The sequence below is a fragment of the Delphinus delphis genome, chromosome 5 (assembly GCF_949987515.2).
Source record: "Delphinus delphis chromosome 5, mDelDel1.2, whole genome shotgun sequence".
Classification (NCBI taxonomy): Eukaryota; Metazoa; Chordata; class Mammalia; order Artiodactyla; family Delphinidae; genus Delphinus; species Delphinus delphis.
This window is the reverse complement of record NC_082687.1, coordinates 129,843,248-129,867,504: the sequence shown is the minus strand read 5'-3', so window position 1 is coordinate 129,867,504 and position 24,257 is coordinate 129,843,248.

Genomic DNA, 24,257 nt, shown 5'->3' with positions numbered 1-24,257 from the left:
GTGAAAATCAATGCCTGATAGAGGGCCAAATGCAAATTAAATGAAAGAGAAACATTGCTCTGGGTATAATAGCAAAACTGTGTAAGGTGACATCGGAGAGGTGCCAGACTTTTGAAGGGCACCTCTTAGATTCTCCTCTGAAGTATGCCATCTGATAAAAGGAGTTAAGGTAGAAATAAGAGATCAAATCTTGATTTTAAGCACACTCACACTCATAATTCAAAATAGATGCAAATTTAAAGACAAAGAATATTTTCTCATGTATTCTGAAACACCATAGTGAACCACATGTATTTTTCTTCATAGTTCCAGTATTGTTCACTATGAAATAACATGTCTACAGGCTAAAAACTTTTAATGAAAATAAAGTGAAAAAATAAAACTAACACCAGGTTTTATATTAATTTGATTAATTATATCTTTCTAATCATTTCACTAGTATAAATTTTTCTTACAGTTTAACTTTATTGAAAACCTGTCACTGGAATAGCTATCACACATATATATCATTTTATAAAAACTGTCCAACATTAAATTTTAGAATTACTATGATTTTCCATGAATCTTAGCTGTTTTCACATCTAGCAACCCAGTAGGGTGATATTTCATCTCTGTCTCTATAAATTAAGGGAAAAAAATATCACACACACATATTCAAGCATTGTTACTGTCACTTTTAGAAGATGCAAATTTTTGAAAGTAAATGCAGGACTTCCCTGGTGGTCCAGTGGCTAAGACTCCCTGCTCCCAATGCAGGGGGCACGGGTTCAATCCCGGATCAGGGAACTAGATCCCATGTGCTGCAGTGAAGATCCTGCGTGCCACGACTAAGACCCAGTGCAGCCAAATAAATAAACAAATAAATAAACAAGTAAATAAACATTTGTTTAACAAAGTAAATGCTGCAAAGTCCATCTCTATATAGCAAAGTCAACCTACTAATTCTGGGACTACAATGAGTATATTTCTGTCACTGGAGTCTTTATTAGAATTAAACAACTGTGAATAATTCTATTTTCCAGGAAACTGATGAACATTAGCCCACCATGGCATTCTTTCTAATTTTTTCTCTTTTCCTTTCTTCTTTTATTTTAATGCTGAGTGATAGAGCAAGCTCATATTCCCTGTGTTTTACAATATATCTTTAAGCCTATTTCACAGTAGTCTGTACCTCCTACTCTCCCCATCCCCATATTTCTCCTCCTGCCTTCCCTCTCCCCACTGGTAACCATTAGTTTGTTCTCTATATCTGTGAGTCTGCTTTTTTGTTATAATCACTAGTTTGTTGTATTTTTTAGATTCCACACATAAGTGATATCATACAGTATTTCTCTTTCTCTGTCTGCCTTATTTCACTTAGCATAATGCCCTCCAAGTCCATCCATGTTGCTGCAAAGGGCAAAATTTCATTCTTTTTCATGGCTGAATAGTATTCCATTGCATATATTTACCACTTCTTCTTTATCCATTCACCTGTTGATGGACACTTAGGTTGCTTCCATATCTTGGCAATTGTAAATAATGCTGTTATAAACATTGGGGTACATGTATCTTTTCTAATTAGTGTTTTTGTTTGTGTTTCTTTTTTGGATATATACCCAGGAATAGAATTGCTGGGTCATATGGAAGCTCTATTTTTAGTTCTTTGAGAAATCTCCATACTCTTTTCCACAGTGGCTGCACCAATTTACATTCCCACAGCAATGTAAAGGGGCTCCCTTTCTCCACATCCTCTCCAACATTTGTTTTTTGTGTTTGTTTTGATAATAACCATTCTGACAGATGTGAGGTGATACCCCATTGTGGTTTTGATTTGCATTTCCCTGATGATTAGCGATGTTGAACATCTTCTCATATGCCTGTTGGCCATCTGCACTTCCTCTGCAAAAATGTCTATTTAGTTCTTCTGCTCATTTCTTAATCGGGTTGTTTGTTTTTTTGATGTTAAGTTGTATGAGCTATTTATATATGTTGGATATTAATCCCTTATCAGTCATATTATCTGCAACTATTTTCTCCCATTCATTAGGTTGTCTTTTGATTTTGGTGGTTTCCTTTGCTGTGTAAAAGCTTTTAAGTTTAATTAGGTCCCATTTGCTTATTTTTGCTTTTATTTCCTTTACTTTAAAAGGCTGATCCAAAAAAATATTGCTGCAATTTATGTCAAAGAGTGTTCTGCCTTTGTTTTTCTGTAGGAGTTTTACAGTATCTGGTATTATATTTAGGCTTTTAATCAATTTTGAGTTTATTTTTGTATATGGTATTAGAGAAACTTATGTCTTAATAACAGTGGCTTCATTTCCTTTTCAAATAATCACTTTCTTTTTAAATCCTTTTAAATACATAGTGTGTGACACATCTACAGGTGATATTAACCAAAAAAGAAAGCAACCCGCATCTGTTATTTTTACTCACATGATTTGGTGTTTATCATTCCAGTTATGGAAAAGTTCAGAGAATATGTTATGCCTTGATTTGGAAAGTAGGATACATGAACATGGCTGAACTAATTCAAATAATCCCTGAGCTTGGCATGAGCGTAGAGATATTTGTGTAAGCTTTTAGTTTAGTGTTACTTATTTAAAGTGGGAGGGGTTGTTTTAAATTGGTTATCATCTATCTTAAATCACTGCATTTTTACTGTGTTTTAGATAAGTAGCTTCTTGGTCACAGTTTGTTATACCTTTTTGGTCTTGAAGGTGTGAACCTATTTTTCTTTTTTGTTTTCTTTTTCTTTTCTTTCCTTTTCTTTCCTTTTCTTCTCTTTTCCCTCATAAGCATTTATCTAGATAGTGATATTCTGTGTGATTTAGTTAAAGATGAAGATTTAATTGATTGAAAAAGCATGATCAAATTCTACATGTCACATAATTACAAACTTGATAAAAACAAATTGAAGAATCCTTGAAAATAGACTATTTTATATTAAAAACAGCCTTCCAAGAGAATAAACAGGTATGAGAAAATAAGAGAAAATAATTGAATGATGAAGGAGGAGGGTGAAAATCAAGGCAGTTGGATGTCAACTAAAAAACCCAGAAGGTTATAATGACTTTTTTTGACCTTGGGATAGATCTTTTAAGTAGGCGATGAAAACATGTACACACTACTCAGAAAGAAACCACTTACAGCTTCTGTTTTATTGCTAATCACCTCTCTCCAAAAATATATCTCGTTTCTCTCACTGTGTCCCATGTCTTACCTTCCCATATCCCAGGCCAATAATTCTATCTAGGGTTCTTTGATTTGCACAGTTTAGTTAAACTTCCTATTCCTCTTCTGAAACGCTAAAACACTGAATGAAACAGTGATTCTTGTTGTTGTTGTTTTGTTTGTTTGTTTGTATTATAGCTGTAAAGATTACAAATGCTTTTTTAGGCTTACACCAAAAATCTTACTATTGGGGAGAAAAGGATAGAGTGTATATCCAGATTGCCCACATTTATACCTACATTGGGTAAATTAATATAAAGAAAGCAATGTTCAACAAATGTAGCCAAAAAGGTATACATTGTTTAACAGAAGTGCTGGAGACTGAAAATTTCAGGAAACTTAATTCAATCATATGTAGCATAGCAAACACACACACTATTTAAGCAATATAGAAGATACAGAAAAGCATAGCACATTCAACTTTCCCCAAAGAAGTTTGTTATCATGTGAGATAACAAATATGTATATGATAAACTATACATGATGTAAACTATTAGTGTTATAAAAATGTTACAATGGGAAATAGCACAGAGGTGGAAATATTGGAGGAGATATACAATCATGACAGGTAAACTCATTCATTGTCATGGACATAAATAACATATGAATGATAACATTGTCCTTGCAAATTAAATTCATACACATATTATACATATGTAATATATTCATACATATACACATATGCATACATATATATGTATATACTTACATATATACATACACATATATAGTGTATATGCACATATATATATATGCATTTATATGAAAGTATATATACACATAAATATGTACACACATATCTAGATCTATGTACTTAGTTATATTTAGTTCTATATACATATTCATATCCCATATCTATCTCCATATCAAGAGTTCCCTCTAAACTCAAGACCCACTCAATGCCCATTTGCTCACATGAGACATTTTCTTGGCTATCTCATAGACATCTCAGATTTAGCAGGTCCAAAGCTGAGCCTTTGATTTATTATGGCTCCAACAGATTCCCCTCCATCAGTCTTATTTTCTCACTAAATGGCACTACTAGTTATTCAGCTGCTCAAGTCAGAAACTACGTATCTTTGATTCTTTCTTGTTCCTAACCCACTACACTTAAGACAACAGCAAGCACTATTGATGTCTTCAAAATGTGTGGGTCTTCTCTCCACAGTGAAGAGGTCCCGTTACACTACTACCGCTGGCCTTAACTCTCCTGCATCTGTCAATCCATGTGACTGTATGTATGAATGTGAGCAAAAGAGTAAAAATCAGATCATGTCACTTGTTAAAACACTTCACATACTTCCTATTTCAGGGTTTTTGTTTGTTTTGTTTTGTTTTTTGCGGTACGCGGGCCTCTCACCGTTGTGGCCTCTCCCGTTGCGGAGCACAGGCTCCGGACGCGCAGGCTCAGCGGCCATGGCTCACGGGCCCAGCCGCTCCGCGGCATGTGGGATCTTCCCAGACCGTGGCACGAACCCGTGTCCCCTGCATCGGCAGGCGGACTCTCAATCACTGCGCCACCAGGGAAACCCCCCTATTTCAGTTTTAATAAAACCCAGCTCCCTTACTTTAACCCAGCCTGTGTCCTGAACTCATCTTTTGCAGTCAGGTCATCGGAGACTTTTTAGATTCTCCTTCTTCTTCAAAGCTTCTTTGGCCTTTCACAACTCTGATTTTCAATCTTTAAATATCCTTAACTTCATATTTCAGCCAAGTCATCTTCTATGAGAAGTTGTTCCTAAAATTCTACCAAAATTAGATTAGGTCTCTACTCCCCCAAAAGAGTAAAAAATAGCACGTGTCATGGTTCTTTTTTGTTTTAATCAGGCCCATCACAATTAATGATTTTATGTTTATTTGTTTATTTACTTACTTCTTGGGAAATATCTATCTTGTTAACCAATGTATGTTTATTGTTGAGAACTTGAATGTCATAGACAATCAATATTAGTTTTTGAATGAGTGGATGGATGCATGTAGAGGGATATTCCAGGAATATAGGGAGGACCAAAAAAGCAGATGCAGTAAAATACATAAAATGTTACATGGTCCACTGAGAATAGAGAGCAAGTAATGGATGCTTAATAGAGAGATAGGACAGGGAGACTATGATAATGGAAAATTAAAGTGGAACTAGATTGTGAAAGCCATTGTGTTTTATGTTTTGAAAGTAGAAATTCATCTTGTAAGAAAGCACCTCATGAAAGTAACTGAAGCCAGCTTGGGGAATATGTTGGAAAGAGGTAAAAGTCTGCAGTCAGTCCATTTAGGAGGCTATTAGAATTGTTTATATAATTAAGTATTCTTGTTACTCAATAAGTAAAAAAGTAGAAAACTCCAGCTGAAGTTTCAGAATATGACTATGTTATTCATTTATTCAATGAAAATTTTCTCTTAGATACTTTTCATCTTAAGAACTGCCATATGTCTAGATAGGTTCAAGACGTGGATGACCCATTCAAAGCCTGGCCTCTCAGCTCTTTGACTTCCTTATCATCAATGAATTTTTCTTTTTCAATATCTGCCATCAACTCCCACATACCTATCCTCTACCTTGTAACCACTTTAAAGTGTACCAGCTCTGACATCTCACGTTCCCAGGTCCCAGTAGACTATTTGCTCCAAAACCCCAACGTCACCTGTCTTTGACTTTTTGGAAACATCTAGTCTATTAACCTTGGTATGCTTTTCTGACCTATTAGACACTTTTTGTCTTCAATTCTGTCATAAGACACCCTTAAACAAATTCTCACATGGAGTTTAATATCACTCACTTGACATAAATATGTAATGGTTTTTTTCTCTCTCATTCAAATGAAGTTAACTGGCTGCAGTTATTGTCAATGTATATTAGGCAAAGTTAACCAAGACATATGAATTACTTTGCTGAGAAAATCTCTGGGAAACATCTAAGTTCTTTAACTCTCAGTGCCTGAAGTTTTGCTTTTACAAATTGTGCTTCCCCACTTTTCAAGTTGCTATAAAATACAGGGGAAGTACCCCTTAGTGTTCTAAGGAAATAAAGACTCTGCAGCATTTGAAAGGATATCACCATGGAGCCACATTTTATATACCCTGAGGGAAACTATAAAACGGATGTGAACGCTCCGCTTGTTCTTGGTTTAGAGTCTAATAGCTGACACAGAATTAGCTGAAAGGCTTAGGAAGAGAGCTGCCATGTGGCCATGTGGTTGATGGATTCACGACAACTCTGAGGCCTAGAAATATTGAGAAACTTGGAGAATCTCATTTTTATAGAAAGTACTGGAACCAGTGGTGGGAATAATACCTTGGAATTATGCAACCATGGGAGCAAAGGAAGCTTGAAGATATTTGTATGATTTGTATCATTCATTGCTCTCTAATTCCTTACTCATTTCAGGCAAAAAGAAGTCAAACACAATTTTTTCCAGAGGGAAACAATATCTAGTTTTCCTACAACAAAGTCCTATAGAATTAGGCTTATATTAAGTTGTCCATGGGTTCATTATTTTGTCAATGTGTCAAATCCTTGTATTCATTAGTCCATTTGTCCTTCCAATATGGTTAAAACCTAAATTCTAGAGGATTCCCTAGTTCCACTTTGTCTACACTTGTATCTAGGTTGACAAGGATTACTAAAGATTATCACTTAATCAGGGAACTACAAAGTTAGCCTCATTATTTTTAACAGGGCCCACGAAACTGCTCAGAAATTCCACAAGATTTCTCTAAATTGGCTTATCCTCTGGTTCTGTGTACTGACTATTTTACAATATTTACTCTTTTCAAATATCTGACCCAATCACTTTGTCCTTATTCTTTTCAAATTATTGTGCTTCCTAATTTACAAAGAAAATCCTCCATTTTAAACAACCTTAACCTCCTACCAAATATATATATACACACACACACACGCACACATATATATGTGTATATATATATATATATATACAATCTTCCTGCTGTAGTCTCTGAATTGGATTTTTAAAAAATCAAAACACATAAAAGAAAGGACTTGGTTATTTTTGATAGTCATTACAGTAAAGACCACCCTTGTTCAGCAGGTATTTTGTGGCAGTTCACCTTATCCATGTGCATTTAGACCCCCTCCAGCTCAGTTCTAGGCAAAACAGTCTCTCCCAGAAGGCAAAGGGAGGTGTGAGAGGCACAAGGAGCAATCATAGGAATCTAGATAGTAGGATAATACAAAGACCAAAGGATTTTAATAATAACTGTGATGGGTGTGTTTGGAGAAGGGGTGATAAAAATTGTCAAACTGCCCCATGGCCAATTAGCATAACTTGTCAAAACAAGTATTACCCCATAAGCATGAATGATGTCACATCCTATGAGAAAGGTGAGAGAGGTAAGCTTCATGAAGGGATCATATTTAAATGATGTATTATTCTTCCCCAAGCAGCTCTAACCCATTATGTTAGTTACATCTCTATTTATCAATTAATAACAGCCAAGTGGTCCTCACCTTAATTTCTTGTTTTCCCTCCTTAATATAATATGTGAATATGTTTAATTACATTTTAGAAATTAAGACTTTAATAATAAAGTGCCCTGAGACTCTTTGTAAACACTAATCTCAAATTTCATAAATCCTGTTTTGTAATTTGACTGACCTAATTTCTTTCTGGCATTCAGCTCCACTGGTTTTCCCCAAGTCTTTGATGTGAAACAAGGCCAACTTCTAATTTGGACAAGTTAATACTCATTAGATTTAGATAATATCTCTCTCAAAATTTGTATTACAAATTCTAAATATACATAAAATATCTAATTATCATAGAGCATAAGTTTGCTTGCTTATTGTTATTTTTTTCCTGAGTGTGGTTTGTCTTCTAATAAGATAAAAAGTAGGGGAATTGGTGCTTCAAATTACTAATTGCCACCATAAATATTTTTAGGGATAATTTTGAGATTTTTCCTTTGATATAGATTTATAATATCCTGATTAATTTCTCTGGCATGAAGAAATATTACACTTTTTTTATAAACAGGTTGAAGCATAAGGAAAATATTGTCAGAGAAACTTTTATTCCATATCTAATAGTAAAAACAGTAATACTTCTTTATTAGGAATAAAGATAAATTTCCATCCTTCTTTTCATTTTCCAAGTTATAATATTTATGTTTACTGACTAGAATGAAAGGATTTTATACTCATTTTTTATCTGAAACAATATTAAGATTTGATGTAAGTTATTTGAAAATTAGCACACAATTTCCTTATTAAATAATGTGTGAAGTACATTTTTACTATAATCTGTAACTTTGGCATTGTTGAGATCTGCTTTGTGACCCAACATATGATCAGTATTGGCCAGTGTTTTATGTTATTGTTGATTTGGATTTAAAATTTTTCTCTTCACACTCATTGTGTTGTTATTTCTTTATAGAGCACATATTAATTTAGATGTACCCATGCATTTACCTTTCCCATTTGTCTTCAGCACATGGTGTCCTGGTCTGCCCTATCTTGCTGCTCTCTTGTATGTTGACAGCACTGTATAAAAAAATTAAAAAAAGAACTAAGAGTTCGAGAGGAGATGAGGTTCAAGACAGTGCTGTTAATAACGAACGTTTTCCTTGTCAGACCCTGGAATCTAAGTTTTGTCCCCTCAACGCAGGGAGGATATTAAAAGTTTTGCTTTGCTTCTCAGAGATTCTTGAACAGCTTTCCTTTCACTATGGCAACCAGGTAAGTGTCTCTAGTTGAAAGTTACCTCTAAAGCTAAGCTCACCTTTCTGGATTTTTCTCCCTCCTCGGACTTCAGATTCATAAATCCTCAGACTTAGTTGCTCTCCAAAGCCTTCAAACAAAGTCTTCAAGAAGATACTTTAAATATTTTGTCCAGCTTGTCTAGTTGTTAAATGAGGGAAGATTGGTTTGAAACACCTACTGAACCATTACCAGAAGTAGAAACATAACAGATAAATTTTAAGCATGAACCAATAACATTGTGTGGAATGCCTTTTTATTCTAAATAGGTTACACATCATCTATGGACTATATATTACTTTTAGTAGAGTGATTTGGTTTTACCATTAATTTTCTTCTTACCTGTAGTTGTTTTTTGGTGAAAGTTTTAAGAACTATTTTTTCACATAAAAAATTGGGTAGTACTGGTTAGAATTTTCTTACAGGAATGTCATTCAGTTATTTTTTTTTTATAACATACAGGTTTATGGTCAAAATAACATAGTGCAATGTCCTAAAAAGAGTTTTCATGATTTACCATCTGTCAACTTAATGAAATTTTAATCAATTTTGTTGAAATACCCTCTTGCATTGTAGTAGGATTTGTTACTCTGCCATTACTTTTCACAATTCCACTATTATCAATGTTGTAATTGTCTCTTATTTTTAGTATCTTGAAGTTTTTCATACCTTGGTACAATGCTCGATTTAGGATGGATAAGGGGTTTGCTTTTCTTTTCGAAAGGGAAGTAGAAAGATTGCAGCAGGGCAAATGGGAAAGTACAACTAATACTGCAAGCTTTTAGGAAGGTCAGTTTAGGAAAGAATAAGTATGAAAACTGAAGATCTGGAACTGAATTCCTGAAAAGTGTTCATGTCTGATATCCCATGGAAAATTGTTATGCACTCCCCTGAGTAATGGTTATCTGATTTTTAAAAAAGCTGACATATCTCAATATCCTGGATGTGAGCAGCTCCAATCCAGGCTAGGCACTTTATACCTAAAGATATAAATAGGTTTGTTAGGCCTAAATGCCTTTGAAACGGGCAGAATTTCTAAGATTTTTCTTTTCCATGCACTTCCTATTTTAAGCCACACAACTCATAAAGATATTCACATGCTGTCCCATTAGATGTAAGGTTACTGTTATGACTTTTTGTGACTTGCATTCACAACTTACATGTTTATTGTAGTTAACCCCTGATGCACAGCTATCATCCTGTGAGGGCTGATTTCCAATATATTTCACAAATTTTAAAACATTGTTTCTTTTCCTCTCATGTTTCTCCCATCCTCCCTCTTTCCCTCCCTCCCTTCATCCATTCTTTCCCTCTTTCTCCCTCACTCCATCCCTCCCTCCCTTCCTTTCTTCTTTCCTTCCTTCCCTCCTTCCTTCTCTCTCCTCTCTCTGACTGCCTCCTTGCCTTTCTTCCTTCCTATTTATTTCTCTTTTTAGGTGTTTTATTGATTCTCTATTTAAAAACCAATAAGATATGGCCACTTTTTGCTTCACTTTTATTTTGGATCTCTGTTAACTCAATCTCATATTTCTCTCTTTTTTCTCTTACCCCCACCCCCACCCCCCTGCCTGAAACACACAGAATTTTTGGTGAACACTTTTTTTTAATTAATTAATTTGATTAGCTCTTTTTGGCTGCACTGGGTCTTCATTGCTGTGCACAGGCTTTCTCTAGTTGTGGCAAGCAGGGGCTACTCTTCTTTACGGTGCGCGGGCTTCTCACTGTGGTGGCTTCTCTTGTTGAGGAGCACAGGCTCTAGGCACATGGGCTTCAGTAGTTGTGGCTCGCAGGCTTAGTTGCTCCACAGCATGTGGGATCTTCCCGGACCAGGGCTTGAACCTGTGTCCCCTGCATTGGCAGGCAGATTCTTAACCACTGCACCATCAGGGAAGTACCTTGGTGAGTACTTTCTATAGGAACTTCCTGAGGAAGAGTATATGGAGGATACATTTTTTAAAGCCTTCCCGATCTATGTGTAGATATAAGTATATATTAAAATTTTATACGTCTTCAAAGACAAATGGATGTATATATCTCAATATACTTATAAATAGATAATTTTGATTGATGCTATTCTTCTTACAGGACATGTTTTTCCTTTCCTCTTTCTACCCTTCTCTCTTCATTTCTTTCTTTTTCTCTTTATTTTTTAAAATTTTTTTCTTCTGAAAACTTTTAGAATTCCAGGGTTTCTCTTTATTCCAGGGTTTTGATTTCATAATGGTTTATGACGTGACTTTGGAGTGAACTTTGAAATTCATTGATCTGCTGATTCTGTAAGTCCTTTTGCATAAAAATGCATCTTGAGTTATGAGAAATTTTCTTGAATTATTTCTTTGATCATTTCTTCCTCCATTTTTGTGCTTTTTTTAGACTTCTATTAGAAATTAGAAGTCTTATTTTTAAATTATTTTATTTTTTTATGTTTTCTTTCTTTTTTTATCTCTTTTTCATTTGCACTATGTTTCTGCTGACTTCCTGTATCTGTTCTATTGGATTTTGTTAAAATTTCCCTATCACATTTTTTTTTTTAATTTTCATGAACTCTTTCTACTTGATTGTTCTTAATTTTATGGTATCTTTTTCATATATCATGGGTACAATAAGTTCTATTATCTTTCTGAAGATAATAATATTTAAATATGTACACATAAATGTACATATACATTCTCTTTCTGATAATAATTATAATACAATGTATATGTATTTGCATATATATGTATACAGTTTCTGCTCCCTGAATTGTTTCTGCTTTTACTGATTATACTTTTTCTTTTTGTTTATTTCTTTCCTCCTTGACTTTTATGATAAAAGGCTTTACTCAATTTTCTTGTGAGTTTTTAAGTATAATTTGGAGCTTTATATACATGAACAAGGCTAGATGTAAATGAGGCTTCCTTTTAGGCAATCTGGTAGGAATATGACAATGTTTGGTGTAAATCATAAAATATTCTCTTAGATTGGAGACTGGCAATTGCTTGGATATTCTGGGAGAGAATAGGAATTCTAGAATAGACTAGACTTTTTTTTTTTTCCTGTGCTATACAGTAGGCCCTCACCAGCCATCAGTTTCATACACAGTAGTGTACATACATCAATTCCAATCTCCCAGTCCATCATACTGCACCCCCCCTTGGTGTCCATACATTTGTTCTCTATGTCTGTGTCTCTATTTCTGCTTTACAAATAGGTTCATCTGTACCATTTTTCTAGATTCCACATATACGTGTTAATATACAATATTTGTTTTTCTCTTTCTGACTTACTTCACTCTGTATGACAGTCTCTAGTCCCTCCACATCTCTACAAATGACCCAATTTCACCCTTTTTTATGGCTGAGTAATATTCCATTGTATATATGTACCACATCTTCTTTATCCATTCATCCATCAATGGACATTTAGGTTGCTTCCATGTCCTGGCTAGCTGTCCTGCTTCCAACCCTACCATTTACCCCTTTCTCTTGAAGTGTTTGTTCTCTCCAAGAACTGAACCTTTCTGGCTTTTCACAGGGCAGTTCAGCTTGATTCTTTCTGGCTTCACCTTTAGCACTTAGGTTTCAACATTCCCTGTTCATCTAAATTACTTACCATTCTAAACTTCTTTACTCTACTATAATTTCACTGACATCTCCCTTCTACTGTCATCCTCTCTCCTATTCTTTTTGTCTTTTTTGGTTTAAAAAACAGTGTGTCTTTAGTGCCAATATGCTGGAGTTTCACAAAGAAAACAAGTAAACATGTCTCTCAATTCAATATATTTGTCTATCAGGAGAATTACATTTGATTTCAAGAACAAAGGTGTTTATCTGCTATTGATGTGAGGAGTAAACATTTCATTTTTCAGAATATAAAGAAGTAAATTTTAAGCCTAAATGAATAAATCTATACTGGCTTCACAGGATGTCATATTACCAAACTCTTTAAATGATGCACCATAATATAAAGAGACTGAGAAATAGGCTATACATTCATTGAGTTGTTTCAGTAACTCAAATTTTGTGTGTGTGCACGTGTGTGCACATATGTTTCCTATCTCTAACATCTTTAAAGCTCAAGGTACACCTTTTTTTTTAACGTACTGAAATATGACATATCTTTTGAAGCAAATATCCTAGTTTATCATAAGGAGTGCTTATTAATTTTCCAGTATGTATTTGCAAAACTGTGTTTAGAGAAGAATATAAAAGTAAAAGAATAAGATTTTCTATTTTTGCATAGATTTTGGAAAAATAGCAAATCTCTTTTGCTTACTGTTTTTCTCAGTTCATCTCACTGCTATCTTCAAAGTTCTGTATTTTGTCTTCCCTTTCTTGCTCTCTATTTTTTTCTTAGCCAATCTCTTGTCATTTCTACAGTTGACCAATTAACAGTATGCAAATAGCTTTCAGATTAAAATGTCCAGTCCAGTTCCTTTGTCTGAGCAGCATAATTACATATCTATTCCTTGCTACATACTTGGATGCTAATATTTTTCATCACCTCAACTTATACCAGAAAATACTGTTTTTTCACAAGCTGGATGTGATTATAAATAATGAGATACTATCTTTCTGTGTCTCATAAAGGAGCTTGAATTTACTCCCCAAAAAGGAAACTCAGTTTTTCTGCTTCCAGTATGAGTAGGCATACTTTTCCCAATTCCTTTCGAAAAGTGTAAGCAAAGTATAACTAAACAAGTGTAATCCTAATATATAAAACAAACATTAGAAAACTCTAAAAGGTGGAGAGAGGACAGTTGGGCTAGAGATCTTATGATATAAGAAATGACATAGGGAACAAGGAGTTCCACAAGTTTTACTTTTGCTTCATATATCTCAGGCTTGTAGCTAAAAAAGCCAGCGACCCAAAAATGTCAGCAGATGTAGACAAAAAGAAATTAAACTGAAGCCTCTTTTTTAGCCAAAGGACCATGAAAGGGGCATCCTAGCAAAACATAAACTTTTAGATAATAACCACTATACTCCAGAAAAACACAGCAGAAAATACTGTGACACAACCCACCCATGCCAGCATAGGCCAAGTTGGAAGGGCAGACATCCAACGTTGCCAAATTGTACCATGCCACCTCTAATGCCCTAAGGTGGTATCAGAGAAGGCTGAGTAAGGAGGCTCGACTTCCATCCTCAACTGGCAGAGACAAGACACTCCTCTCCCTTACTACTGGTTATAGGAGGTCTAGCCGGTAGATAAGACTTTCATTGTAGCCCAATAATGAAGATGCCATCAGCATCTTCCCCCTGGTGTCAGTGGAAGCCATATGGAGAACAGTGTCAGTGGAAACCATATGGAGAACAGTAATAAGACCCTCCTACTCCTTCCCATCAACTGACAATGAAGACTTAGTGGGGAGTCAGCACTCTCACCTCTACCTAGCACTGACAAGGAGCCCACTCCTTAAGCCATCAAAAGTGGCAGATGGGGAAGGTGGACTTTTACACCATATGCCATTGAGGAGGTGGCATCACTCCTCACCCTGCTGAAGTAGTTCAACCAAAATAATAAAAAAACATTTAAACAAGATCCAGAGTATGATAATATAATACACAAAATATGCAGATTTCAATAGAAAATCACTTGTTATACCAAGAGCCAGGAAGATTTCAAACCCAATGAAAAAATATAATCAGTAGATGCCAAATTGGGATGACAGACATAATAAAGGGGCAGGACAGCAATAAAGACACAGACATAGAGAATGGACTTGAGGACACGGTGAGGGGGAAGGGTAAGCTGGGACGAAGTGAGAGAGTAGCTCTGACATATATATATATATACTACCAAATGTAAAATAGATAGCTAGTGGGAAGCAGCTGCATAGCACAGGGAGATCAGCTCAGTGCTTTGTGACCACCTAGAGGAGTGGGATAGGGAGGGTGGGAGGGAGACACAAGAGGGAGGGGATGTGGGGATATGTGTATGCATATATCTGATTCACTTTGTTGTATAGCAGAAACTAACACAACATTGTAAAGCAATTATACTCCAATAAAGATGTTAAAAAAACAAAACAAAGAGCAATTACCAACACATTTAAAACACAAAAATATAAAATCTCAGTAAAAAATAGAAACTATTAGTAATAAAATAAAAGGCATGAAGAAGAACCAAATGGAATCTTAAGAACCAAACAATACAGTAACTGATATGAGAAACCCAGTGGATGAGGTCAGTAGAATAGAAAGGACCGAGGAAGAATTAATGAGTCAGAAGTTAGAATGATAGAAATTACCATTTAAATTTCAGAGACCAAAATAAAATGAAAAAAAAAAGCCTCAGGGGCCTCTGTTACTATGACAAAAGTTCTCACATTAGTATCATTATAGTCACAGAGGAAGAAAAGAGAGCAGAAAGAAAATTTACATGACCATATCACTCAATGCAGAAAAAAAGCACTTGACATGCATTCAATACCTACTCATAATAAATACTCTCAGAAAAATAAGAAAAGAGGGCAACTAACTCATTTTGATAAAGAAAATCTATTAAAAATACTAAAGTTAATATTACATATACAAATGATGAAAGATTTGATGCCTTTTCTCTAAGACTGAGCAAAAGGCCAGAATAACAGCTCTCATCACTTACTCAACATTAGACTGGAAGTTTTTGCCAATCCAATAATGCAAGAAAGAGAAACTAAAAGTCATAAAGATAAGAAAGGAAAGAGCAAAACTATCCCTATTGCAGATGACATGATTGTGCATGTAAGAAATACCAAGAAACCTATTTAAAAACTCCTAGAACTGACAAGCAAGTTCAACAACTATGCAGGATGCAAGATAAAAGTTCAAAAATCAACTGTATTTCTATATACTAGCAATGAGCACATGAATTCCAAAATTAAAAATGTAATACTATCATTCAAAAAAAATACTTAGGTATAAATCTAACAAAAATGTATAAGACTTGTATGCTGAAAACGTGAAACCATTGATGAAAGAAATCAAAGAAGACATAAATTCATGGAGAGAAATACCATGCTCATGGATTGCAAGACACAACATAGTACAGAATGTTAGTTCTCCTCAAACTGATATGGAGGTGTGACATAATAACAAATAAATATTTGGTCTCCATCCCTGGTTCCTGGCACAGAGCTCATGAACCCTTGGAACCTCCTAAGTGGTAGGGATTTGAGGAGCATCTTTTGTTATTCATAATAAGCTCCTTTCAGCCACACCTGACTTTATATTAATGAGGTGACTTTTAGAGGTTGAGGCCTGGTTGCCATGGGAGCCAACCATGTAATTAGAGGGTTGGAAATTTCAGCCCTATCCTCATGACCTTGGGAGAGAGTTGGGGCTAGAAATTAAGTTTAATCACCAATGGCCAATGATTTACTCAGCCTTGCCTGTGGAATGGAACCTTCATTAAAATCCTAAAAAAAAGGGTTAGGAGGGCTTCTGGGTTGGTGACCATATGGAAGTGCTGGGAGCATAGTGCATCTGAAGAGGGCATGTGACCTCTGCACTCCTTCCTACATACCTTGCTCTATTCATCTCTTCCATTTGGCAGTTCCTGAATTATATCCTTTATAATAAACCAGTAATAGTAAGTAAAGTGTTTTCCTGAGTTTTGTGAGTCCTAGCAAATTATCAAACCCAAGAAAAGGGTCATGGAAATATCCAATTTATAGCCAGTTAGGAGTACCAGAGGCGTGAACTTGTGATTGGCATCTGAAGTTCTTGGGTTTGAAATTATCAAACCCAAGAAAAGGGTCATGGAAATATCCAATTTATAGCCAGTTAGGAGTACCAGAGGCGTGAACTTGTGATTGGCATCTGAAGTTGGAGGCAGTCTTGTAGGACTGAGCCCTTAACCTGTGGGATCTGCACTAACTCTGGGCAAATAGTGTCAGAATTGAGTTAAATTGTAGGACACCAGTCAATTTCCATCAAGAAGACAATTGCTTGGTATAGAAAAACTTCTGGAGTCAGAAGTAGGGTGAGTATAAAAAAAATAGGTTTGACACTTTTCCTATCAAAATCACAGAAATATTTTTGTAGATCCAGACAAGATTATTCTAATATTTATATAGAAGTGCCAAGGATCTTCAATCACTAAAACAATTTTGAAAAAAAAAAAGAATAAAAATGGTATAATTGTGTACCAAAGATTGTACTATTGATATAGATATTGTGTAGTATTGGTCAGATAAGCACACAGATCAATGAAACAATAGAGAACCCAGAAAAAGCTCCCATAACTATGCCCAAGTGATGTTTGACAAAGGTTTAAAAGCAATCCAGTGAGGGTAATATAGCCTTTTCCACAAATAGTGCTAGAACAAATTGGACATCTATGGGTAAAAAGAGGAAACTCAACCTAAGTCTTATGTGTTATGCAAAAAGTAACTAAAAATGGATCACAGGCTTACATATGAAATGCAAAGATATAAAACTTTTAGGAAAAACGTGGGGAAAATCTTCAGAACTAGGGCTTAGGCAAAGAGTACTTAGACTTGACACTAAAAGCAGGGTCCATACAAGGAAAAATTGATAAATTAGACTACCTTAATATTAAACTTTTCTCTGCCAAACACTCTGTTAAGAGAATGGAAAGACAAGATACAGACTTGGAGAAAATATTGCAAACCACATATGTAATAAAGCACTAGTATCTAGAGTATATAAAACCTCTCAAAACTCAACATTAAAAATATCATCAATCCAATTAGAAAATGGAAACAACATGTGAAGAAACATTTCACTAAAGAATATATTTGAATAGGTTATGTATTAATCCCCTAGGGCTGCCATAACAAAAAATATATATTTTTTTTCTCAGGTTTCTGGAGGCTAGAAGTCTAATATCAAGGTGCTGTCAGGATTGGTTTCTGGTGAGGACTCTCTTGCTGGCTTGTAGATGGCCTCCTTACCCTCATGTCCTCACATGGCCCTTCCTCTGTGTGCTTGCAGAGAGAGAGCTCTCTTGTGTCTCTTCCCCTTCTTATATGAGAACTTCCACATTATTAGCTAACAGGGTTTTTAACTTTTTTTTTTTTTTTTTTTTTTTTTGCGGTACGCGGGCCTCTCACTGTTGTGGCCTCTCCCGTTGCGGAGCACAGGCTCCGGATGCGCAGGCTCAGCGGCCATGGCTCACGGGCCCAGCTGCTCCGCGGCATGTGGGATCTTCCCGGACCGGGGCACGAACCCGTGTCCCCTGCATCGGCAGCCAGACTCTCAACCACTGCGCCACCAGGGAAGCCCAGGGCTTTTAACTTTTAGTGAGATAGGAATAGATATAATTGTCTTAGATTTACTGTAGACAATTAAGGGGCTCTTTAAAAAAAAAAAACTCCAAGACAATATTATGGATGAAGGCAATATAGTTGAAACAAGGCTTCAAGATGACCAGCTTAAACTTGTAAATTTCTTTGGAGCAACATCTCTCTTATGTTTCTTACAGTATATTACTTGTTTAGAGGTAAATCTAGCACTTAATTTATATGCATAATTAATTTATATCCACTTCTTGCTTGTCACTGTAGAGAAATGTCATAGATAGCTAAAGGGAGTTAATGTACAGTTTTGTTTTGTTTTTTCTTTATGAAATTCTGGGGTTCACTACTGGGATTTTGTGTTTTGGGTTCTTCGCATGGGTATAATCATTCTACTAGAAATGTAAGAGTGAGATAGAAGCATCAGAGCCTGTTTTATAGATGTACAGACACTGAATGAATATATTGTCACATATTTTTCATATTGATATATCACAGAACAAGAATAAACTCAGTATTCTGAACTTCAAGTCCTTTATTCTAGTGATTAAAAGTGAATAATATTTTTTTAAAATGGCTAGTCTCTATTTCGCCTAAGCTCTTCACCAATTCTCTCTTAATAAGTTCTGGGTATATATACACAAATCATAATTTGAAATAATATCCCTGTCTTTAAGGCAAGGATGGTGGGGTGAGGAGTAGATGTAATTTAATTACGGTTTGGGACAAATATTGGGAACTGGGTGAATTTATTGTGTGTGTGTGTTTTTTTAATCCCAAATTTTCCCTAAATATTTTATGTGTTACACTGCTTTTTCCAGATAATTATCTCTGTTCTCTACTGGGTAGTTACTATGGACTTAGCCCTGTATTTGTTGATTTTACCTACCTTACTTTGCATGCCTGTAAAGGAGGTATTGTGACTACTGAAGCATTAATGGCCCACAGGTAATGATTCACTTATGTTACCCAGTGAGAAGACCCTACTCTCTACCAGTAAACAAGGTACCCATCCACACTCAGTGGCTCTTGGCAACTTGGGTAATCAAAGCAATGGCTTGAGGTTGTGCATATAAAACTAATTAAAAAATGTACCAAGTTCATTTCTGAAAACTATTACAGATTCAAGGCTGATTAAATTGTATGTTTTTTTTCTTAGAGGCTTTAAGAAAGAATTTGTTGAAGTTGAACTAAGTGAGAAACACAGTTGTTCCTATTTAGTGTGGTCAAGCTCTAATTTGCACCTAGTATTTTAAGGAAACATGGCCCTAATTGGTGGGTCCATAATATATATTATTTAGCTATTGCAGAGTATGGTTGTAGATTGTTGAGGCAACAGGATTTTTAAAAATAAAGGAAAATTATTACTGCCATGATTGCAATTAAAATAATTTAATTACTATGTGTCTGCATAGTTTTTACACCAGAACGCAAAAAATTGAATTATTTGTGAGTATAGCATATGAGAAGACAATCTAAAAGTTAACTATATGTGTATTTATATGTAAAAACTAAAGATTAATTTATTAAAATAGATGATATTAACAGGAAGTATTTGATGAAACCCGGTTAACTGATACTATCAAATTACTTTTTAAATATGAGGAAGAAAATATTAAAAATATATCTTTGCTGCATATACATTCAAACCTCATACAAATGTGCTAAAAATAATTAAAGGTTTTAGTGGTAAATTAAAACTTTAATTTAGAATATTCTGAAGGCTACTGTTATTATGACATTCACATATTTTAATATAAATATTTGTGGCAATGAACAGACTACTTTGAAATCAACCCTAGGAGATAGTATATTCCATGGTTCTCAAGATCTTTAGGTACCTCGTCTCCAATGGCCACTTCCAGACACATCTTGTAATCAGCTAGTACTTTGTATCCACAGTGCACAGCCAAGCATCTTCTGTGTAGTCTGGCAGAAAATAGCAATGACTCTTGCTTCTCTTTTTTCTATAACAAACCTTACTTATTACTTGTCTAAAATACTTTACATAAAATGAAAGGGTAAACTAGCGCCAATTTATATCCAATTCTTAAACCCATTTTTATTGTCTCAGGTTATGGACACATATAACATCTGAAAACATATATAAACGTTAAGCATTTCCCTGGGTTCATGAAAAGTCAGCAAAATAGTTTACACCAGCTAAGAAAATTAAATTATGACTTCACATTTAAAGGTGATATTTCCTTTGTTCCAGAGAGGCCACAAAATTCTATACTATAGTGACAATCAATCTAAACTTCAGACATGGAATTTTGCTGCTTCAGTTCTTTTCAGGCTGTGTCATTAGTTGAAATAACTCCCCAAGGCTTATTTACACTTTAAAGATTTTTTTTCAGTGCTTGAAAAGAACATTTTCTAATAAAATTCCTTACTCTTAAAGCGAAAATAATCAGTATATCTAAATTTGTTTTGACTACACCCATTATTTAAAGCACTTTTACCCGGAATTCCTGACTGGCAGTGGGAATTCTCTGCATTGCAAGCTGACCCTGTCTTGGACTTCTGTGGCATCACTCATATTGTGGTTACAGTGTTAGCTAAAGGATTCTGAAAACTGTTAGTAATATCACTTTGACAGAATCTCTTCCTATACAGTGTGATCAGAACAATTATAGCCTAAGTTTAAATGGACAGGAGTAGTGTTGATGAGCAAATAAACTATTAGGACTTTCAATTATTTTAATTTTATTGACATTTTGATGTAATATTTGTCTTACTTTTCACCTTGTCACTGACTCTCCTTCCTATTCCACTCATAAAAGAGATACTCCATATAGAGAAATGGATATAGCATTTTCAAATTTGGGTTTTATAACATATTGATACTTCATGTATAATTTATTATTTTATGAACTTTAATGGAGAGTAGAATTTAGCAAAAACATGGAAGTATGGATTTGTCATTCTCATAATTACATTTCATGATATTGTATTGGTAATCTTTTACAATTATAACTTTTATTATATGTTATCCAAAAAAGCAAAATGGTTTTGAATACAAAATAAAACAATTAATCAAAATATATTAAACAACACAATATCTAGCACTGGCTGAGGAGCAGTTATTGCTATCCTGTAAACTGTTTTCCAAATATGAGCACATAGAGGAAAAATTGGGCCAACAGAGCCGTTCTAAGGTAAATTGGCAGCCCACAGCCGTAATTTTTCTACACATAGCTTATAATTCAATAAAACTTGATATCTGAGATTTTTACAATATAGTTATGAAATTGTTTCATATCTTTATCCATACACATTGTGGTCCTCTTTTGTATGTTGTGTGGCATTCTTCAATGCTCTAAATATGGCAGGAATTAATTGATGTGTCATGATATTATTTCATTTTCATTCATAAAAAATATGTGGAATGATTTCAAATAAAGCCTATGATTGTCTCAAGTTATTCAATACTTAAAGTCAGAAATATATGAGCATCCCTGAGGTCTCTTAATTAAATGACCTTCCAACCTGTCCCTAACTTTCCCTATTTAAATATCAAACCTATGATTTTGAAAAGAGTTTTAGAACATAATGTTCTTTAATTTCCTACATTTTTGTTAACCTTCTCCACTTATAAAATAATTTTAGCGCTATACTTCATCTAGTCTTAAGAATGCACATCACTTAATCACAACATATCAAACTCTTTAATTAAATTTATCTGCAAGACACAGATCAGATGAGCCTGGTCCCACTGGTGAACAGAGATCAAAATGCTGACATCTTACAACTACACTAATTTTTAGAATATTAGGGTGACTTCTCTGCCTTTATGAAATGAGATTCATTGTAGTTTACAGTTTAAATTGTCATAGGTGAGAAGAACTAAGTTAGACTCATTTACCATTTTCAGTTTAGATAACTGAATATCAGATAATCCTGGTAATTGTATAATATATTGATTAATTTGCAAATTAACAAAATCTTTAAAAAAATCAATGACAAATATTCTTAAGGAGATACACGATTCTGATCTGACAATAGGAGGTAAGGTAAGATGTAACAAATAGCACAGGTAGTAACAAGTAGCACCACCAGGTAGACAGCTCCTGCTATAGGCTGAATCTTTCTCTTCCCCCTAAATTCATATGTTGAAACCTAAACCCCAATGTGATAGTGTTAGGAGGTGAAGACTTTGGGGGGTAATTAAGTCATAAGGATAGTTAGTATCCTTATGAAAGAGGCCCCAGAGTGCTCCCTTGCCCTTTCTGCCAAATGAGAACTCAGGGGGAAGATGGCCATCTATGAACCAGGAAGTGGGCCTCCACCAGACACTGAATCTGCCTACACCTTGATCTTGGACTTCCCAGACTCCAGAATTTATTGTTTGAGTCTATGGTATTTTTGTTATAGCAGCTGGAATGGACTATGACAGCTCCACTGTAGCTATTTTCAACAGGTGCATGTTGAATTGCCAGTTACTCTGGAGATTGGTCTTTAAGTATTAAAACTGACAAAGTTGTACGTATAATCACTGCTTAAATTTAACCTTATTGTATTAGTATGTTTTGGCACAGTAAGAAGATAATTCAGCACAAATAATAAAATGGGAGATACCCAGGTATTATGTTTGCCCATAGCCAGACTTTTTCTTGATTGTATACTTTACAAAAAAAAAAAATTTTTTTTTTTTGCTAACATGGTAATATCCATTTAAAGGACCTAAAAAAAAAAAGAGAAAAGGCACATGTATCTCTGAAACTTGTTTATTTTTCTCATTCACTATGTTACTGTGAACAGTATGACTTTTTCAAATAATTTGTAGAATCTCTTTGTCATTTCCTCAAAATAAACTCTTTGGTTCAGTGTAGTGTTGATGCTAATTTTTTGTTTTCATCCAAAAGCATTAGTTGTTCAACTCTTAAAGCATTAATTAATATCTTATCAAATGGGTAACTGGAGAGTTTAGGACCAGATACTAGTGGCTACTTAGTTATAATTTCTTCATGTAGACTTGGATTGTGACGTAAATCCTTTCTATTGCAGTGGAAACATTTAATAATGGGATTATGACCTAGAAATCCTAAATGCTGTATGTTATACTTGAATCTAGAATTTAACCATATTTTTACATAATTATTCACACAGGGGAAAAAGAGAATCAGGAAAAGCTTTAAAATTTAGGAATTTGAGAGGTATAGAAATATTTATCTCCTCAAAATATGCACTCTCCCGCCCTGGTACAATATTTAACATTCTTATCTCAGCATTAAATAATTCATGTGGAATCTCACATAATTAAAGGGTTGTGATGATAACATTGATACAAATTGTTGATTTTTATTTAATCATATTGTAAACAATTCAAGATCAAAAGGAAATGAAAACAGTAAAATATGACTTTAGCCATAGCCCCAGCATTATTATTATATCTCTAAATAAGAAAGAGAATGAAAAGGCAGGAAATAAATAGATAAAGAACCCCAAGTATAAAAATTGTATTTTAATAGTCTGTATAATTGACACCCAGCATAATTAGGTAAATGCGATATAATGTACTGTTTCTTCCACTGTCACCTGTGAAGAATGACCTCAAAGGCACAAGCTCGGTAATTGCTCTAATTACCAGAGATTCTCCAACTCAGGTAGGTTAAAATGAAAAATATAAATTCATCCAATCTCTCTTAGACACCTTCAAATAGTCTGGGTATATTACTGCATTACACGTTGAAACAAAATTTCAACTGGGATGGATTTTTATAATGGTTATGATTCTACTGGTCCAAAGAAATGCCTGGGCTGTTCTTAAACTTTAACCTCAGATTTAGATGATTGCAAAGAATTCTTTTAAGCAGATATTCTTAGTTTATTTTACATTGATATATACACACACACACACACACACACACACACACACACACACACAGAATATATATGTATATCTTCAAGTTTACAAAATCTAATGAAATCATTTTAAAGAGAGAAAGAATCTTGAAATGTTGTTAATCTTATCTGTTGCCTTCAGGAAGACCTATAAATAGAGTCGTTGTTTCTGATTTTTTAATAAAATGAAACTTTTGGAAAAAAGCATATTTTGTAATGTTTTCTGAAAGCTTATTTCAAGGTTTAGCCAACTATGCTGTC